Genomic DNA, 15,003 nt, shown 5'->3' with positions numbered 1-15,003 from the left:
CCAGCATTTTTGTTGTTGTTCCTTCTTAGGATTCCCCATCTCTCTGCTTATATTACCCATCTGTTCTTACGTGCTATCTACTCTGTCCATTAGGACCTTTATCATATTAATCAGTTTGGTTTTTGTTTTATAATTCCCAGTTGGACATTTCTAACATCCCTGCTATGTCTGGTTCTGATGTTTGCTCTGTCTCTTTACTTTTTTTCCCCCTTTGGTATGTTTTGCAATTTTTTTTCTTGATAGTCTGATACAATGTACTGAGTAAAAGAAACTGCTATAAATAGGCTTTTAGTAATATGGTGGGTAAGTGTCTGGAGAGGTGAAGCATTCTACAGTCCCATGAGTAGGTTTCAGTCTTTCAGTGAGCCTGTGCCACTTCACAAGTACTTAAATTTTTTTGCCCTCCTTAGGTGTGACAGGATGGCTAGAATGGGCGGGAGTTGTTTATTACCTTCCCCAAGCCAGTTAGTCTCTGATACTATCCCAGCCTGTCAGACTCTGGTTAACTTCCCTTGAGTCAAGTCTTATAGAAAAGAGCAGAGTGCTCAGACATATTTCAAAATGGTTTCTCCCCCACCACCCCAAGTAGGAAGTGGGAGGGGATTTTTCTCTGATATTTATTGTAGGAATCTCATTGAGCTCCTAGAGGTAAACCTCACAATCTTTTGGGGGCCGCCCATTACTGGATTCCCATGGACTTTTTTAATTCTCAGATTTGTCCACACATAACTTTCAGCAATTCATCAATTACATTCTGGTCTTCTTACCCAATCACTGGTTCCTGGCACTAGTTCCTGTAGCAGTTTCTGCTCATGAGTCACTGCCATGGTAAACCAAACTTCCTACATTTGCTCATCTGTCTATCCAACCTTGAGGGGCTTGCCATGTCCTCCCCTCTCTTATGCATCAAAATAGAGTTATTGATTTTTCAATCTCTTTAGCTTTTTGTCATTAGGGTAGAGTGGAGACTTTCAGAATACAAACTAGAAGTCTTCTATCCACTCTATATTTTTATGTTCATTTACCCCCAGGCTACTCCTCCATGAGGAGGCGTCAGGAATTTCACTGACTTCTTTTCCCCTATTGCTCTTGTTATTAAATTAGGCATTTTCAACATTAATGTGGTGACAACCCTAAATTCTAATTGCACAATTACTTGCCTTCCAAAACTCTAATAATAATACCACCATCTAATAATACTACCATCCTATTAACTCCAGCAACATTCTCTCATGATGACATCTAGACCTTCCTACTGCTGGTTAGTGATCTACCTCAGAAGCTTTAATTAGCTCCATCTAATATAAATATCTGAGCTGCCTCAGTCATTTCTTCCCATTAAACTCATTATTCTTTTATTTTAGTCTTCAGTCCCTGTCCACTTCATTTTATTTTAACCCATAAACTACCAATAAGCCTCACATCTTTGCTGTTAGATATAATATATTCTATTATTCTTCCCAATTATCCACTACCTTCCCCAAAGAGTTTTATATACCCTAGATTTGCCAAGCCTCTCTATATAATGTGTATACTACCCTATATTCTGCTTGACCATATGATATGGCTTGCTTTGTCAATGAGATGTCAGTGGACATGAAAAGTGCTGTGCTAGAAAAGATTCTTTTAAGAAGACAAGGCAGAAGAGGGCCAAACCAATGCTGACCTGTACATCTATCAGCAAGTCATAAAAGTGTGTTGCCATTATCCACTAATATTTTAGGTTGTTTGTTGCCACTGATAAAGCTGGCTCACATTCCCAAATTGAGTCCCATGGCTGAGTATCTCTCACCAGCATCCTAACTCCCTTCCCCCTTGATTTTCTGCCTTACATACAAAAAAAAAAAAACCCAAAACAAAAAAAAATAAATCCTCAAAACGGTCCCCATTCTAAAACAAGCTTTTTAAAAAGATTTATTTAATTATTGTAGAGAAAGTATGTGCACATGCACACAAGTTGGGGGGGTGGGGCAGAGGAAGAGAATCTCAAGCTGACTCCTTGTTGAGCACAGAGCCCGATCTGGGGCTCCATCTCACAACCCTGAGATCACAATCTGAGCCCAAACCAAGAGACGGATGCCCAACTAACTGAGTCACCCAGACTTCCCTAAAACATGGTTTCAATTAATGTTCTAAGAGCTTAGGATAAAAATTACATAAATGTATACACTATTGCCATTATACAATCTCAATTTCCAAACCTAATAGAATTCTGAAAAACAATTTATCAATCTTTTTAGTTATCCTTGATCAACAACTTCTATTATCCTTAATTGCTATTCCAGACCTCCTCCTCTCAAGTCTCCTACCCAGCCAGCATATCCTTCTTTCTCAGCAAATTGTCTTGCATTCATCTTCACATTTTTATTGATCTTTTTTCAGGTATTTATTTATATATGCAGCCGTTTTCCTCCCTTTTTCTTCCCATCTCTGGATCCGATGTCATTTTTCCATTTCAAGAGTAATACCCACTAATCATGTTTTACCTATTTACTACCTCATCTTACTTCTTCTTGGAATTTGATATAACTATTACCTTCTTTCTCTCCTGAGTTACAAATGTTTCACCTTTGTTCTTTTCCACCCTGCAGAACAAAAGAGCTCCATATTCACCTATGGGTCCTTCTTCCTAATCTGTCTCTATCATACACTTACACATTTGAGTGTGGTTTGTTACCATTCCTCTCAAACACACCTCAGCCCCCTCAAATTTGATTTTTATCTCCACCTTTACATTTAAGCCACTTTGATAAACTTGTCATTACCTCAAACTTCTCTTTATGCTTAATTTGCTGTCATTGTACTTCTCTATCCTGCATTTTTTGACACTTCATAATGCAGCCTTCTTCCTTTGGTTTCTGTAAGTACAACAATCTCTTTTAATTTCTTTTCCTTGCTCTATCTGTGATGAATAAATGAATGGTTTTTTAAAACTTTTTTTGCTATTATTTGAATTACTAACATAAATGTACCTCATGGTCATTAATAAGTTTAGTGAGAGTGCTTTTTTTAGGAAACTATGTTTATAATGCACAATTTGATTAGGAATAATTATTTTTGCCTTAAGCCATTAAAGAAATTTTCCCTAAGAATTAAATGCTTGTAATGAGTCTTGAAGGATAACAAAACAATAACCAGGCACACAGAGAAAGAAGGGTACTTCATGAGAAGGGGGGAAGAAAACAGAGGTAAAAATGTATTCATTAATGGAGAATTCAATGTGGAATAGTAATATTACATATGTATGTGTATATATAATTAAACACACACACAGATACATATTTTTTTCCAACTGAAAGGAAGTGATGTTGGCTTTAGGCCCTACATGACTATAGTATATAACAGAAAGGAGTCAAGAAAAGCAAAATCCTAACAAAATTAAAAATTTCACAAATGTGCCTCATTAAAAAGGTCTAAACTATGTTCTAAGAACATTCTAATATATTATTTTTTAAGTAACCTAAACATTGAAACAATCTCTATTTCCTGTATTATACAAGGTTGATATTTGGTATATGCTCATTTTCCTATACTAATACTCAGAATAAGCAAAAATAACTTGACTACTTGCTTCATGAAATACATACTCTTAGGAAACTATGAAGCAACTAAACTATCTTATTTATAAAGACTAATTTTTCAAAGCTTGCTTAAAGTTACTTGCTCTCCAATCCAAAGCAATTATGTTACAAACTCTGCCCAATACCAACCATTTTCCAGACTTTGAAGAGTCACCATATAATCATTTAGCTCATGCCTTAAAATCCTATAAATATCCTCTCCTGAATTCCCTGAGACACTACTTAAACTATGTAAAGAAGATTTAATTGATGAATATGTTTTTCAGATGGTCTTTTGGAGAATTCATCATACAGTTAATGTATTGATGCCAGTGGTATATTTCATAATATTATTAATACATATTATTATTTATATTCAATTGGTGCTAGGAAATATTCATCAGATATATTAAGATTTCAATTTGAAGCACACTGTGCTGGAATTATTGACTTTTAGGACATTGGAAGCTGAACTGCCAGAAGAAAATGGCTTTGAGAAAGATATACATTTTCCATTAGTGAGCTCTATGAGGGATGGTTCTGTGTCTTTTGTATTGACTGCTATAATTTCGGGATCTCATGTTATGATTGGCACACAGTAGGAAATAAATATATTGTTGAATTTAAAAAAAAAGGTACCACCAAAGTCACTGCCATCCTAATATGTGAATTTAACTAAGATTCCATTGGCAGTGTTCCCATATATTTGCGGTAAAAGAAAATTGATTTCAGGATGACAATTAGCTATATGTTACTTGGGTAGGGACCAACCAGTGACAAATTGCTCATTGGTTACCAGGCTCTCATATCCTTAGGGAAAGATATAATCTTGAAAAACTGGATTGTATATGGGCAATAATTTCCACCTATTATTATTAAATGAACTGTACTCTTAATATGTTACTCATTGTAAGTAGGCTTTTATAAAACAAGCATGTTATCACAGAAATAATAAAATAATAACTCTCAAATTTTATCCAATGTAAGTACTTATAGTATTGAAAAACAGAAGGATAATTTGTCTTGAGGATTAGCTGTCCTTGTTTAGAAACATATTTGATGGAGAGAAAGAGTTGCTGGCAGAGTCCAGGTGAAGAGGGGGGAAATGAAGGGACATTAAATTCCTTTGCATCAGAAATGTATAGAACTTTTTTGTTTGCTTCTGTATTGATTTCTCCAAAATGAAAAGGGATGAGAGGAAAGGAGGGAAAAACAATCAAAAAGTGTTGTAAAAACATACATTATTTGAGAAGACATGACAAGTGAATAATTTACCAGTGGACACTTGGGGAAGGAAAAAAATTACTTTCAGAACAATGAATGCTATCAGTTAGTCTTAAATAGACTCTATTTGAGGGATATTGATTGTTACCATTTCTTAAATTGTTCAGTAAATTATTTAACACACAAATACCTCATAAAATTATGTGTAGTTTCATGAAGTTTTATATCCAAGTGTGTACAGAATGGAAAGTACAGGTAGGATATGGACTTAATCCATGAAATTTATTAATCTGTTGAAGTGAAGCTTTGAGTCAGAAATAATTATGATGATGTAAGCCGCAAAGGTATGTACCCTAATCCTGAGGCAGAGGTGGGTGGGTATACATTGTCATTAAATTTCTGCACACTGTACAATGTAGATTTGAGTTAATATCATAGATAACTTAAGGACAAAGTGACAATAGTTAAGAGCTAAACTAATATAAAATGAAAACAAAATTCCAAAACACAAACAACCACAAAAGTGATTCCATATAGGGAACATGCTAAAAAGAAGTATTTCCATGTATTTATTTGTAGGTAATATAAATATTTTTTCCACATCCGATACAATCTCAGGCAAAACTGAAAAACTTAAAGCATAGTGCATAGATATAGTATATTATTACTTATCACTTATGGTAATTCTATATTGTAACATGTAGTCCCTGATAATCCAATTCATGTTTACCCATTAAAAATTTTGTTTTTTCATAGATAATAGAATGTTTTGGGGATGCAGACTTGATCGAAGAAATGATGAACTGCACATTGAAATCACCATGTTAGGTGATATGAGTTTTAAAATTTTACCAGCTTTGAACTTATAACTCCACCATTAAATATGTTTTTCAACACCATCAACTAAAATTTGTTCAATACTCTAATTTGTTATGTACTTAAGCACTTAAGGAATATAATTTATTATAGTATATATATATATTATATTCTATAATATATTTTATTTTAACAGCCATTCAGATATATGCCATCTAGTCTCCTCGAAAAAATGAAGCAATAATGGAAAAGTCAAAAGCATAATATGTTGATTTCCTTTTAGTGCATAAAAGAATGAGAAAGGAAGAGGAGAGAGGAAGAAGGAAAAAGAGGAAGAGCAGTTCTGAATACTGAACACCAAAGAAGTGAGAGGGTTAGACACATTTTGCCTATATCATCTCACCAGTTTCCATTATAAATTTTAAAATACCACATCTCAGGTTCACTTTGAAATCATTTGGAATTTTATGCCATCCATTTGTAAGCCTCTGAATGGGTTATTTATAAGTCTGAAATGGCCAATAACAATTCATTTTCCATTGTAAAGGTTTTATTTAAGAGAGAGAGAGTGGGAGGAGATGCAAGTGGAGAGGGGGAGAAAGAATCTCAAGCAGACTCCCTGCTGAGCACGGAGACTGAGGTAGGGCTCAGTCTTAGAACCCAATCATGACCTGAGCAGAAACCAAGAGTATGACGTTTAACCCACTGAACCACCCAGGCACCCCTTCATTTCCATTTTAAAGCTAGCTACTTTATCCATATTTTGGAGAAAGAAATGGGGGGGCACTTTTTGAACCACAGTATCTTGAATTCAAAATCAAATTAATAACCCTGGATTTACTCACAAGGAGAACATTGCAACGTTTTCGTTGTTGTTTTTAAGCACTTCTTTTCTAACATTCTTTGTCTAGAAAAATAAGCAACTCTCTGTGCCACAATGGTGCATGACCTGATTCTTTAAATAGACTGCATCTACAGGATCACTGAACAGTCCCATCAGATGTTCTCTTTAAAGGCAAAATCCCTTGATGAGAGATTCTCAGGACATAACCATCCCCTGAACTCACCAACAGTTTGAAAGCAAGGTAGGGATAAAACTGGCCATTGGCTACACAAGAACCTCTCAGGTTCTCATTGAAATAGCTTGGGATTTCTATGCCACTCATTGTATGGATGTTTTATGTGTTTTTAAATTAAGTTTTAATGGGAAGTGTTTATTTAAAAAAAAAGGCAAACTCATTCACCTTAATGGTGGAGAGACATAACTTCTGAAATTATGAACAGGGAAAAATACTATCTGTATATTCTTATTTACCTTTTATCTGCTAAAAGGATGAAGAAAAAATAGTTAATGGTAATAAGAGATAAGATTAAACTTTTTTATTAATGTAATTTATTTCCACAGGATAACACTAAAGCAAATAGTTTAGTGGCATTTAAAAAACTGGATTTGATTTAGTGAATGGAAAGAGTACCTGTAGTTATTTTAGCTGGGGCTAAGGCAATTAAAGGCTTTATGTCTGCATGTTTCATAATAAAAATTAGATACTTAGCTGGGGGAAACATCCTTTTATTCGGGTGGTTTATCATAAGTAAATGTATTCTCTCAAACAAATAGCGTAGCTTTTTTTGAGGTTCAGAAATCCTTCTATCTGGGAATCCGGGGATCCAAAGGTTCCTACCTTGATGAAAATCTTATGACTATTCCTTAAACTACCATAGTGCAACATAATAAAAAGAATTATGATCACTTTAAAGCTGGGTGGCATTCATCAAATGGTAACCCAGGGGTGAAAGGTCCTATATCCCATTTCCAATCCTTTGAACCATTTATTGAACTAATGTATTTTTCTCTTTAAAATGTCCTAAAAGATATAAGATGTCCTCGTGCTTATAGGATTTTTGAAATTTTATTTTAAGGAATCGAAAGAAATTTACTCTGTGAGCAGGTTTTTCAGTTTGGCTTGAGGCCTTTGATTTGGGGAACAAGCAATCTCCTTCCAACTCTCTCCACTGGAGTGATGTCCCTTTCAACCTATCTCTTGGTCCAATACAAAACAATGAACTCAAGACCCAATATACCATGTCTTAAAAATCCATTTAGAAAACAATTGCTCCATTCAAAGTTCATCTCCTTCCTTTATCAGAAATTGCTGGAAATGTAATTTTGCAGCAAGCATTTCATTTCTTGTCTTGAAATAGATTGAGGTAAATGTAAAGTCAATGATTAGATAAATGTAATGTCTTGGGTTGACGCCACAATGCAATATTTGATGGTGTGGTCAGTACTGATGGATGTTTTGTATAGTTATCCAGTTGTATAATGGGACAAATTCCCATGACTCTATTTAAAACACCATGTGGCCCCTCTCAATTAATATTACCAAAAGTACTTTGGCACAAATACAAAAAGCATGAAGGATTAGTGCTGAGCATGCAAGTATAAGTCATCTTTGCTCTGTACAGATTCTCCTTCATACAATAAACTGTATCTGTGTGCAATTTATTTACTGAGCTGCACTCTATGTAGTAAATAACACAACAAAGATTATTCCTCCTTCAAAAATCACTTCTATGAGATTATAAATAGAAAGCCTGTGCTCGGTAATCTCCGACAGTACAGTTAAGGATTAAAACCTGATGAAGTTAACACATACATGGGCATGCACATAAGCACTACCGCCACAGAAACATTGTTTATGAAAGTCTCTTCATTTTAATGTCAAGAAAACATATTTATCTTCCTTATTTCCTGCTATTGAGATACATATTCAATATGAAAGAGGGGGAAAAGAAAGAGATGACTTTCTTTGAGAAGTAATAAAAAACAGAATATTAGTAATGCCTTTAGAAAATATCTTTTGGAAACGTACAGGCTAAATTTTCTGGCACACTGATACCCAGACTATGTAACACAGGAATGAATCAAATGATACAATAATAAGTATCTTTTTTTAAGTTCCTCTTCCCTTGATGGCTGTTTTTGGTGGCTGTACTTCAATGTTACGTAGAAACACATGATTGTCAAGAACAATATTCAGTCACTATCATGTGTTTCAAATTGATAAGTTTCCACTATTTACCTTTTTAAAAATGAAAACGTCTAATATTTTTTAAAACACCTAACAGGGGCGCCTGGGTGGCTCAGTCCCTAAGCGTCTGCCTTCAGTTCAGGTCATGATCTCAGGGTCCTGGGATCGAGCCCCGCATCGGGCTCCCTGCTCAGCTGGAGGCCTGCTTCTCCCTCTCCCACTCCCCCTGCTTGTGTTCCTGCTCTAGCTGTCTCTTTCTGTCAAATAAATAAATAAAATCTTTTTTAAAAATGAATAAATAAAATACCTAACACTTAAATAACTGTCAATACACCAACATTTTATTTTCTAGTGTCCTCAGGTCTAGCTCAGGATAATTAGTGATTTAGAAACTTTGTTGTCTCTACTATTGAAGTGAAGAATATGTGACCACTATTTGTAACACTTAAAAAAATTTATGACGATTTTTTAATTATTAGTGTTAATATTAACCACAATCCTATAGTAGTACTCACTTCAGTAGCACACATACTAAAATTGGAATGATACAGAGAGGTTTAGCATGTCCCCTGCACAAGGACAACATGCAAATTTCTGAAGTATTCCACAAATGCATGTGCACATGCAAACACACAACACACACACACAACTATATACTACCTTGGTTCCATATAATGAAAAAAATCTCAATACATCTTTGAAGTCATATGCTTATGACCATAACTTACAAATATATATTTTGAAAACTTCTGTAATTTTCTGTTTTAAATTGCTCTTTGTAAATTTAAAAAAAAAATCTCCATAAATATTTTATTTTTCTCTGTATTGGTGGAATTTTATAATCACCACAATCCTGTATTTTAGCATGTTTTTTTTTTCTCTTTGAAATCTTTTTTTTTTCTTATTTCTATTTCTGGTGTTACAAAATTGAATGATAAAGTATACTTTAGCTGAGACTTTTAATTCATTGGGCTGGTACTTGGTGACTGCCTTTTCCTTTCTTGAGACTCTCATGAATTATTTGTTAATTTTCTCCCATTCCGTTTTTCTCTGATATCTTAGAACTTCTATTAGAAAATATTTAAGCATCTGGATCTTTTCTCTACTATTTTTCATCTCTGCCTTCTTCCTACTTTTCAGATTTCCCCTACTTTATCTTCTAAATTTTCTAGAATTTTTTTTTTTTCCAAATAGCCTCCAAGTCTATTGTTTTGGATGCAATAAGCACCTTCCTTTCTCTTCTTGAGGATATGAGTTATGGGTTTCTTGCTCTTTTGTTTTCTTCTCTTCCTTGCATTCCCCCTTTCTTCTAGGTTTTCTTGTTTGTTTCCTTTTGTTTTTGCTTTGCTTATTTTTCTTTCTTTTTTTAAGATTTTATTTATTTATTTGACAGAGAGAGGGAGCACAAGCAGGGGAGGAGCGGCAGGCAGAGGGAGAAGCAGGCTCCCCGCTGAGCAGGGAGCCCGATGTGGGGCTCGGTCCCAGGACCCTGGAATCATGATCTGAGCCGAAGGCAGACGCTTAACCGACTGAACCACCCAGGCGCCCTCTTCTCTGCTTTTCTTGGTAGAGGCTTCACTAATTGTGGCAGTGAAATAAGTTTCACTCACAGGACTTGCAATTACCAAAGTTTAAGAATCTACAGGTTATTGCAAAAAAAAAAAAAAAAAAAAAGAACACAAAATGGCAGCAGCATTGAAGTAGGAGCTTCATCTCAAAGGCTGCCTCACAGCACAGATCAGAAGCCACGAGCTAGCTTATTCTCCTCCATCTGCAGGGCTGTAGTAGATGTACTTTCCCTCAAATCACAAACCACCAAGATAGGTACAGATTACCTCAGACCAGGAAACCTAATATAAGCATAGTATTGTGAAGTAACCAGCCCCAGTGGCAGAGTCGGGGTGGGGGAAGGTCACCTAAATCAGGTGTAAACCATCACCTCGCTGTTATCAAACAATTTTCATAAGCCGGTAGAAACCAGCAGAGACTCACCTTGGCCCCGTGATTGAAAAGCAACGCTATTAATCAGTACAAGTCATGCCTTGTCTGGAGTCAATACTGTCTTGGTACATATCTTACTTCAGCAAAACAGCTCAGACTAATTCCAGACAAACCGGAATTAACCCTCACGGAACAGAGGCTTTTCTTCAATAAAAGCGTGAATGAAAATATATTAACTGAGCCACCTCTCGCGGGACATTGGGAAGGCAGCCGCGAGATATCCCGCGTGGCTCTAGACCCCTGCCCGCAGAAAGGCCGCCAGGCTCAGAGCCCTCCCGCCCCTTGCGAGGGCGCTTTTCCTTCTTCACTTTCAACTGCCCTACGTGATGGACCGCTGCTGGAAATCTTTCATTTGTTGCTTCTGGCACTGAATTGAGTGAAGGGTTTTCAGTGGTTCACACCTGGGATGGCCCCAAATATTACAAATTAACAAAGGAGTCATTGAATGCAGCGGTTTTCATGGAGACTGCCTTACCCTGGCAAAGATTATTGAGGCAAGACTAAAGAAGTTTAAGTATTACAATATTAAGGCCGGAACTATCGGGCCACTGCTGCAAGGCCTTCTACAATCCTCTATTCAAGGTGTTTCTTTCCATATTACGTTTACAACATCATCAGGGTGAAGAAGTAAAGGGTGCGGTGTACAGCTTTGATCCAGTGGAGTCTGTTGGTTTGCAACCCTGGTAATTCTCCGGAGTGAGTTCAAAACTGGCCATGTATATGAGAGGGCAAGGAGAGACTGAAGATTGGTAGGTGTCAGTTTTAATAAGCAAGAGGAAATTTTCAGCCTTTAATGTTTGTGGGCTCTGCTTCTGGGCTCCTAAGGAAGCCATACTTCAACATATATCAAAGTCAGAATGACTGGCAAAACCTCAAAGCACAGGCTCCAGTTCTGCCCCAAGTACACATCTGTTTTGTTAAAAATAAATAAATAACCAAAAAGGAGCATTTTTTAAAGATTTTTAAATTTAGGGGCGCCTGGGTGGCTCATTCGTTGAGCTTCTGCCTTCGGCTCAGGTCATGATCCCAGCGTCCTGGGATCGAGCACCGCATCGGGCTCCCTGCTCCGCGGGAAGCCTGCTTCTCCCTGTCCCACTCCCCCTGCTTGTGTTCCCTCTCTCGCTGTCTCTCTCTGTCAAATAAATAAATAAAATCTTAAAAAAGGTTTTTTCAATTTTTTTGGGAGGGGAGAGGGAAAGAGAGTTGGGGGTGCAGAGGAGAGGGAGAGAAGTAGACTCCCTGCGGAGCACAGACTGCCAGGTAGGGCTCCATCTCAGGACCCTGAGATCATGACCTGAGCAGAAGTGAAGAGTCCGCCTTTTAACAGATGGCACCACCTAGACGCCCCGACAAAGGAGCATTCTGAACACATAAGAGAAAGAAACTTCCCTGGTTCTCATGAGAAAAGTCATAAGCCTTGCATATTCTAAAAACATAAGATAAAAACATAAGATCAATTTTCTGGAATGTCCTCCAGCATGATGGTTTGTAACTATATAAAAAAACATATATAACCCTACATCAAATGTTCCTTTTCTGGAGCACCCTCTTCTTGGTGAAGATTGTATATACCAGGCAGCTGTCCTAACTTGGGCTCAAACAAAACTCTTCCTTTCTCTTTAAAATTTTTTATTTATTTATTTTTTATTTTTTAAAGATTTTATTTATTTTAATTGCCAGAGAGAGAAAGAGCACAAGCAGGGGGAGCGGCAGGCAGAGGTAGAAGCAGGCTCCCTGCTGAGGAAGGAGCCCGATGTGGGACTCCATCCCAGGATCCTGGTATCATGACCTGAGCCAAAGGCAGACGCTTAACTGACTGAGCCACTCAGGCGCCCATCTCTTTAAAAGATTTGTTCATTTTGTGTGGACAAAAAATTTTACAAACCAGGCTTGTCTTGGGTGGTGGCAAGAGGAATAGCTCTCAGTATCTGCCTGCCAAAATCTTAGTTTAGAGTTTAGAGGTCTTAACAGAGTTCAGGCACATATATAGTTGGGATGGATACCACAGTACTCCTAAGGCTGTGACCGGAAGTATTTCCTAATGTGGGAAGAGGGCAGAACATATGTTCCAAGAATAGGGGAAGAAATAAAGATCTTCTGATTACTGGGTCTAGCTTGGGGGTCAACCAGCTGTCACACCCTCTTGATGACCTCCTCCAATACTCCACCCCTCCTGACCAGCTCTTACAATCTGACATGTCTCCCCACCTTCGACAATGTACCCCGGGCAGTCAGCTGGTTTGTTAGCATGGAGGTAGTTCATTTCATAACTATCTAGCTGCACCATAGGCAGATACCACAGCAACAATTTAAGCACATGCAAGAGAAAATACAGATTGGGGCTCCTGGGTGGTTGAGACGGTTAAGCATCTGCCTTCAGCTCAGGTCATAATCCCAGGGTCCTAGAATTGAGCCCCGCGTAGGGCTCCCTGCTCGGTGGGGAGCCTGCTTCCCCCTCTCCTTCTGCTCCCCCTGCTTGTGCTCTCTCACTCTCTCTGTCAAATAAATAAAATTTTAAAAAGAGAGAGAAAATACAGATTAAGATAACGATCCCCAAAATGAGTACCAATATTTTCTTCTCATCAAGAGCCCCATGACCCAGATCACTGATTTATCAAGTCCCATAGGCTGGGGTCAAATCATTCAAAATATGCATTTGTGTCCTTGTGATCTAATAAAGATGATATAACATTAGGACATCATAAATTAATAGTTGGCCAAGCTAAAGTGGTTGTTAGCAATTTAATCTGATACTTTAATATTTCATTCTTTCTTTCTACAAATCCTCCTGCTTGTGTGTTATATGAGAGATGGAACCTCTATTCAATGTCATGTTCTTTTGCCCACTCTTGCATATCATAACCTTTGAAATGTGATCCCTATCACTATTCAACAAGGGTACATGTAGTTGGTACTCAGCTTCTCCAAGCCCCTAATGGTGGCAGCCTGGTTTCTATGGCAATAGGAGAAGCTTGGGATAGGTCAGACACGTGTCCACACAAAGGCATACTTAGAACCTCACTAGGAAGGTGGGGGCCAATACAATCAGTTTGCCAATTCCTCCCACAAATGGCCTCAGAATCCTTTGGCAGTTACCTTGGGCATTGTTTAGAATACACAGGTCATGATCTTACTACATTAACCAAGTCACTGTATTTTAAGGGCAATCTGGCATCCTTGGCAATATACCATCCCTCTCAGGCACTATAGTGGTCACTCTTTCTATGCACCCAATTTGCTGTATCTCCTGAAAGGTCAGTTGCTAGGACTGGTACCTGACCTAGGGTATCCACTTCCTGATTTCCAGGGAGTGTTGGCACTTTATGAGCCAAGACATGGAATGAGGACAGCTTCAGGCTGTTCTCTTGTAAGAGAACCCAAATATTTTTCCACATATCCTCATCCCACAAGGGCTTACTCGTGATCATCCACACATCAGCTTCCCATTTTCCAAGCCATAGGGTCAACCCCTTTAGAACAGTCTGTCAGTGCAAAGGGTTAACAGCCAGGGCTTATGAGTGATCACCAGCCAAACTCTGAGTTCTTGAGTTCAGCCCACTGGCTGCTACAGTTCATTCCTGTTTCCATCCAAAGGTGTCAGTGTTGGGCTGAAAAGCCACAACAGTCCAAACGGGCTCATTGCCCTGACTAGATCCGTCTGTATATCAGGCATCAATGGGAATTTTCCCCATTCCCTCTCTAAAGGCACAAAAGCTACCACAGGAATAGGGGTGGGGGCGTTTGGAGGATCTACATATTCTACAGGGCCTAGTAATGTCCACATTTCTAGAGAAGTTGGCTGGTGGACAAGGAACTTCTCAGCTGCAAATAGGTTTGCCATTTAGTCGAAGTCGGAGTTTTGATCCTTGGCAGAGGTAAATCAATGGAACATATCTGCAATCCACCCCCTGATTAGTTAGCAAGGTAAGTAATTTCCATGATATGCTGTTCCCTCCTCCAGGCATAGCCTGGAGGAGCACAATGTATCACTGCGAGGAGCTGTTGTTCTACGGGGATATATTGAGTTTCTGCCCCCTTCTAGAGTTAGGACCAAAATCCTAAGGGTACTTTCTCCTCCTATTGTCTCTGCCACAGTGCCCAACCCACACCTTCCAGAGTCACAGATACATCTAACGCAAATGGTAGCCCTGCTTGGGAGATGCCCAGAACTTTAATCTGCTTTCCTAGTATTTTTGTCTTCTCAAAGGCAGCTTGTTGCCCTGATCCTCTGACCTCATGGCTCCAAAAACTTGGTGGTATCTGGGCCTTGAATTTTCTGAGTTCACCACTCATCCTCTCACTCACAGATGTTCCGGCAAAGTCTAAAGAGTGTCCTGCAGCAGAAACAAGCTTTCAAATGTCAACATTAT

The 15,003-nt window shown here is 38.0% G+C and overlaps 1 non-coding gene across 1 annotated transcript; it reads left to right on the top strand.

Annotated features, from left to right (window-relative positions):
• Positions 1-9,139: 9,139 nt before the first annotated feature.
• LOC112822927 (U6 spliceosomal RNA) lies at positions 9,140-9,246 on the top strand. Its single transcript, XR_003207894.1, has one exon. It is a non-coding gene; the product is annotated as a U6 spliceosomal RNA (small nuclear RNA).
• The last annotated feature ends 5,757 nt before the right edge of the window (positions 9,247-15,003 follow it).

Source organism: Callorhinus ursinus, unplaced genomic scaffold (genome assembly GCF_003265705.2).
Source record: "Callorhinus ursinus isolate GAN/ISIS: 27379988/994484 unplaced genomic scaffold, GSC_fseal_2.0 scaffold8, whole genome shotgun sequence".
In the NCBI taxonomy this organism is placed as follows: domain Eukaryota; kingdom Metazoa; phylum Chordata; class Mammalia; order Carnivora; family Otariidae; genus Callorhinus; species Callorhinus ursinus.
This window is presented reverse-complemented; position numbering and strand designations above follow the sequence as displayed.